This window comes from Pocillopora verrucosa, chromosome 14, assembly GCF_036669915.1.
Source record: "Pocillopora verrucosa isolate sample1 chromosome 14, ASM3666991v2, whole genome shotgun sequence".
Taxonomy (NCBI): domain Eukaryota; kingdom Metazoa; phylum Cnidaria; class Anthozoa; order Scleractinia; family Pocilloporidae; genus Pocillopora; species Pocillopora verrucosa.
In genome coordinates, this window is record NC_089325.1 from 17,428,831 (window position 1) to 17,435,750 (window position 6,920).

The 6,920-nt window shown below is 41.4% G+C and overlaps 1 pseudogene; it reads left to right on the forward strand.

Annotated features, from left to right (window-relative positions):
- Nucleotides 1-852: 852 nt before the first annotated feature.
- Nucleotides 853-3,205, forward strand: LOC136278288 (uncharacterized; annotated as a pseudogene).
- Nucleotides 3,206-6,920: the final 3,715 nt, after the last annotated feature.

Here is a 6,920-nt window from a genome sequence, read left to right on the forward strand (position 1 = left end):
TGTTGTTGTCATTTTCTACAGCGCGTCACAACCCAGTTACGTTTAGTCTACTTTGATCTTAATTTTGGTTTTATTGACGTCTCACACAAAAAGGTTCCCGTACAAAACGGCAGGTAACGCTAGCGATTTGCCGGATTTTAATTTTTCACAGGTTCCTGTCACTCTGCGTGACATATGATAATCTGTCACGTAACGAGATCAACAAACAATTCATTCTGCCTCACGTATAAGATCTAAACAAATATATTGCCATCATGAACGAGAACGATACAACAAAGAAATAGACTTTACAAAATTTCACAAATATAAACCGTACAGTGAAAACCTTATGGAACGAAAATAACAATACAATTTTTTCCACGGAAAACAAATGTGATGGGTTAACGAAAGTAAACAAAAAACAAAAGCGTAATAATCGTCGGTGAAGGGAATAAAGACAACGGTTGCTTTAACTCCAGCAGAAAAAGAATGTCTTAATCTTTACATGATATTGTAGGTGGCGTTTGTGGCGCAGAGGAAGCCACAAGCGTTTTTTACAATTTTCAGGTGCTGAGACAGAGATTGAACTTATCTTAGCAAGAAGCGGGAATTTCGCGAAGCCTGATACACAGAAGAGCTGCTCCTCTTCCAAACCGGGAGAAAAGGAGAATGAAAATTGAACCTGTAAGATTAGAACATTTTGTTTCTTTCATAACGAGTCCACACGTTACTCAAGATGTTCCTTTCGGGGAAAAACTTCTAAAATTGTCGACTGGCGAGATCATAAAAACACCCAATGTTATCAGAACAATGATACCAGAGCGTATTGTCCAATAGTATCAACAATACTGCTGTGAAACCAACTTTGAGCCTATGAGTAAGAGAACTCTACAGAGAGTTTGGGCCGTGTGTTCTTCATCTGTTCGCAAGTCTCTGCAAGGACTTGATAACTTTTCAGCATCAGGAATGGAAGCAGTTGATGTTATAGAAAAACTCATAGACAAGCTTGTTGACTGTGGCAAGACTCAGCAATGAGCGAGGGAAATTAAGCAGCAACTTCGTTTTTCGAAGCAGTACTTAAAGGGTGACTACAAGGTGGGTGCATATTTTATAATTATGCGTTGCCTTTGCAAATGTAGTAAACTTACTATGATTCACGGCTACCTCTTTCTTTCTCTCCAAGTCTTCTTTATGCTTAATTGATGAAACAACAGTTTACAATTCACTGTAATACGCTTACACACATGTATACAACGCTGAGAATCAATTAAGTAATCTTTTTGAAATGTCGATCATATGCGCATGCAATGCTTTGTAAATATACATTGAATCACGCGCTTGTCATTTTACTTTTTATTTTAGGTACATGCAGTGGAGGCCACAAAGATTCCCAATCATTGTCGAATTTACGCGCTAAGTGACCAGACCAATGCTGAATTTCGGGGCTCCTGTGACCATCTCCACAATGAGTCATATGAGCAGTGTTATGAGTTACAGGAAGTATTGTGTACCATAGAAGATGAGTGTTCAAGTGCGCTCTCGTCAGCAGAAGATCAAGCTGACATGCAACTTACCATCAAACAGGCAAGGGATGATATCATTTGCTGGAAAGCCCATCAGCTACGTTCAGTCCACCAAGCTGAGGCGAAGCATTCAGTTTTAGCCAAACTCGACAGCCGATCGGTGTTGTTAGTCCAGGACTGGGCAATGAAATATATGCCCCGAAAATATTGAGGTGCAGTCAGATTGGTTTGTGAAGCGAGGATTGCCATGGCACATTAGTGTTGCCATAAGACGGTCAGAGGGTTCTGAGCACTTTGAATCGCAGACACCTGTTCACGTATTTCAAAGCTGCACCCAAGACAGTGTGACTGTGGCTTCGATTATGCTTGACTGCCTCACTACCCTGAAAAAGGAAATTCCAGAGCTGGAAATGGCTTATTACAAACAAGATAACGCTGGCTGTTATCACAGCGGAAATTCAATCATCTCAGCTAAGCTGGCCAGTGATGCCATGGGAGTGGCTTTTGTAAGAAACCACTTTTCGGACCCTCAAGGTGGAAAGGGGGTATGTGATCGCAAAGCGGCAACAATCAAGGGAAGGTACGTTGGAAGGTACGTAAACGAAGGCAATGATGTCATCAACGCTCTACAGTTCAAAACAGCCATTGAATCTGGCCAAGAAACCACAGGAGAGAAAGCAAGTTATGTTGCTGCCAAACCGTCAAGCGCCTTTAATATCAAATGGGATGGCATAAGCTTACTCAACAATTTTGAGTATGATGAAAGTGACAAACGAGTGTGGAGAGCATTCAATGTAGGTTCCGGTAAAGTAGTGCCATGGGCCAAGTTCGAAGGAGTCATGAAGTAGCCCGAAAAATTGGAAATCCTAGACTCGCCATCGCAGAGTCCAAGTGGCGCACCGACGTTCAAGATTGTGAGACACCGAAATATTAAGGAAAGCTCTGTCAAAGCAAATTTCTTAACTGAAAGCGAAAACCAAGATCGAAGCTGTATTAGGGAATATAAGCCAGATGACATGCTTTTCCCGTGTCCAGAAGAAGGATGTGTAAAAGCCTACAGTCGCTTTGCAAACCTCCAGACACACCTAGATACTGGAAAACACCAAATGATGCTCGAACAGGAAACTCTCTACGATAAAGCTAAAAGAGAATATTCTTCCAAGCTGATGGAGGGACGCAGTCGAATACCAAGCGTTCAAGTTGCTGCACAATCAAAGAGAGACGGCTTGCCGCCTCTTCGAATGGGTTGGGCCCTGAAGACAATTAAGAAAAAGGTGCGTTTTACAAGAAAACAGACCGAATTCTTAACTGACCAATTTCAAAAAGGGGAGTATAGTGGACGGAAAAGCGATCCACAGGAAGTTTCGAAAACCACGAGCCTAGCAAGAGACCAAGCGGGGGGACGTCGATTTCAACCTGATGAAGTCCTTACGTCGCAGCAGATTAGTGGCTTCTTCAGCCGTCTTTCAGTAAAGAAGCGATTAGAAGTTACAGCCGCTGGTAACCGAGCAAAAGCTAGTGAAATCTCAGAAGTGGACATGGAGAGCGTCGACAAGGACGAAATTTCCGCCGAAGCTGAGAGCCATCTATCTGCAGTGTGTGCAAATGTGATGAGAGATGTGGCAACATCCGATTGTATCTTTCGATCTAAAAATCTGTTAACTTGTACAAAAACGTATACTCACAACTTTAAGAGTGGATAGGCTAAGAGACATGTGCATAGACCTTGGGCTGGATATTTCTGACATTTCACCTCAGGAGAGGAAAAAGCCATTCATCGCACGACTCACACAATTAGTCCAGGAGTGTACCTGCTCTTCCAAGTAACTGAGCACTGAACATTTTACGAATAACTGATCTGCTGATTATAAAAGCGGTGCGTGTATTATTTACATGGAGGCGTTGCGTGACAGCAGAGTCCTACATATCGGATTTTAGTGACTTGAGCTCACCATTGCTTGTGAAACCTCATCTTTGTGTTGGACGATTTTTAGTAAATTCGAAACTGGCGAGTGCAGAAGGCGCAGAAGGGATGCAAATGCTCGAATCCATGTTCACCGGATGAGAAGTAAACGGAAAATAACGGCTTTGTGCCAAATTTAACCTTGAGTGCAATTGAACTGTTTAATCTGTTGTGTGTAGAATTATGCAGAATTATGGCGTGATTCTCAAAGGGTAGCAAGAGTCGAAAATTGTTTCTCCTGTCTCTGTATATAAAAATCAAGTGTAGTTATGGACATTTTAATATGTTTCTAGTCATTTTAACGGCCAGTGAAGATATAACTGACCAAAACAGTTATTTGTGTCCGACGCGTTTAATTTTGTTATTATGCATCTCATTATGGCGTCATGGTAATTTAACTGAAATTTGGCTGGTGGTCATCTTTTGATAGTCAAAGGTCCCAAAGAAATAAAACCCACATCGTAAAGAACTATCTTTCAAGGCTTCTTGGTAGTGTTATTGTAAACTTTGAGACACTACCACATGTATTTTTGCCAAGCTATTCTAGGCCACCTTTGCCTTAATTTTGAAAGGCCGAAGATGTCGTCTCTTAATAGGGACGTAGCTCCTCCAAGAATAACATTAGACAAAAACTATCACTTTGTCTCGGTAATGCAAGTCCAACTCAATATTTCTATGACTAGAAAAGTCCTTCCGTTACATTTTTGTTAGCATGACAAGTGCCCGAAAGTGCATAATTTCAGGATCACGCTTGGTGAAATTTGAGCTATTTACCCCCGGAAATGTTAAAACAAATTATTCCCGTTAAAGTGCATATTTGAAAAATCTAACCCCATTTCCGTTTGTTTACTAGATAAGGCTACCCACAGGCAAAACATGAACCAAATCGATTCTTGACCGTGTCCGCGACTTTTTTGATAATCTGTGATTTTAATTGACATTTACTCTTAATTTCTCTGGCAATTTCAAGCAATTGATCACTGTTAGAGTCGGTTTGTGATGATTCGTTGTAAGGTGGATCTGTTCTCACTGTAGAGTTAAAAGATTCTTCTGACAGAGAAGCAAAAGGAAGCTCGTTGAAATCGAGCGAAATGTCTTGCAAACAGACAGGGCATTTCCAGATCATTGCTGCGGTCCTCTGAATTAGTTTGAAGTCCTTGGGCGTAACATTACTGCACTGGATGTGGTACTTGAGATCACAAGTGTTGCACGTGAGCGTTCTGTGGTTTTGAGCGATGGTTCTTGAGCACTTGGGACAGCTTTGTTTGTTCGAAGTTGGTCTGGGATTTTCAGCGATATCTCCACTAATAATTAAGCAAGATATTTGAAATGTTGAAGCCGAGTTGGGATATCGGCTCACTCTGGCTCTTAGATAGCCTTTTACCTGGTAAACTTTAGAATCATGGCGGCAGTTGTCCCATGCTAGGTCGAGATTGAAATATGCCGTTAGCGCTTCCACAGGTTGACCATGCATGCCGAACTTCAGATTAGGCATTATAGTGGAGCAAAACCCGTCCTCGAAACTTAATCTTCCAGCGCTGAGAATGATACCCAGGAGCAAAAGAGCAATAACGTGAGAGCTCCGGAAAACGTGGCTGTCCGCCATATTGGTTCATTGCTGCATGGGAAGACCTATGGATCTGTATTCAAGAATTGAATTCAACAACCGAATTAATTCTGCTCGGAGATTTTAACCTGCCGTACATTGACTGGTCATGCAATAGAGCTCTGCATCAATCAGATATTTATGTTCATTTAATTGACATAATCCAGGATAATTTCTTAACGCAATTAGTCAGAGAGCCTACAAGGAATCAGAATATTCTGGACTTAGTTATTTCAACTTCGCCAGATATTGTGGATCGATTACTCGTTGGAGATTGTTTTTCTAATCACAGATCCCTTAGTTTCAGGATCCTCTGCTCGCCTTATGTACAGCGTAAATCCCAGAAGCTTCTCTATTCGTACAGCAAGACTGACTTGACACATTTGAAGTCTTTATTATCTTATATTCCTTGGAGCTGTGCCTTTTTCGATGATGACATTGATTATAACTGGTCCTGCTGGAAAGACTTGTTGTTTAGAGCTATGGATCAATGTATTCCCTTGTGTCAAAGCAAGAGAAAAAGTAATGCACCTTGGATAACAAAGGACCTCATTAAACTGTGCAGGAAAAAGAAATCGCTTTATAGCAAAGCTCGAAAAAGTGCCAACCCCGTCCTTTGGGAGAAATACCGAAAGCTAAACAATGCTGTGAAAAGAGAATGCAACCAAGCTCGCTGGACTTACATCAATAACATGGCCTCGGAACTTGACTTCAGTGGTGATTCTAAGCCTTTCTGGAATTACGTTAAGCGTAAACGCAATGGTACTAATAATTTAGTATCCTTAAATGTTGGCGACGAAGTCTTGACAGATGATTCTAGCATTGCTAGCAGCTTAAACTCATACTTTTCCTCTGTATTCACTACTGAGGACCTCGCAAATATGCCTTCCTTAGAACCTACAGTCAGCAAGAAACTCGATGTTATTTCCTGCACTTCTGGTGAAGTAATGAAGTGTCTCATGTCCCTCAAACCGAGCAAGTCCCTGGGACCAGATCGTATTTCACCAGTAATTTTAAGATTGTGCGCATCAGAGTTAGCTCCTTCGATCTCATATTTCGTAAACAAATCTCTCCAGCTTGGGCATTTGCCCGAAAGACTGGAGGTCAGCAGATATTGTTCCACTCCATAAGAAAGGTTCTAAACACTTAAGAGGAAACTACCATCCAATCTCGCTTACCTCTATCATATGCAAGATCAGCGAAAAAATTGTACGAAATAGGATAACATCCTTTTGGCATAACCCAGACGTGATAAACAAAAACCAATTTGGTTTTCTGCAGGGCAGGTCAACTACGACTCAATTACTCTCAACTATCCACAACTTTGCGAAATCGAGAAATTCATATTTGCAACAGACGTCATCTTCTTGGATCTCGCCAAGGCTTTTGACAGTGTTCCACATGAGCGCCTACTTATTAAACTACGTAGCCTTGGTATTGTAGGAAACTTAATCAACTGGCTAAGGCACTTCCTCACCTGCCGTAAGCAACGAGTTGTTGTTAGAGGTACCTTTTCTGAATGGGCACCCGTGGTATCTGGTACCCCGCAGGGCACCATCCTTGGCCCAATTTTATTCGTGTCATACATAAACGATATTGCTGACTGTGTTTCGTCCAATATTAAATTGTATGCGGATGACACTAAGATCTATAGAGAACTCTGTAATCCGACTTCTGACATACAAACACTTCAATCTGATCTTGATAGCCTCGGTCACTGGGCGAATATATGGCAATTACGTTTCAATGAGGAAAAGTGTGAAGCAATGCATATAATGCATTCCTGTGAAAAATCGTCTACAGATTACACTCTCGGCTCGACCTTAAAGGATGTTAATAGCTTTAAAGA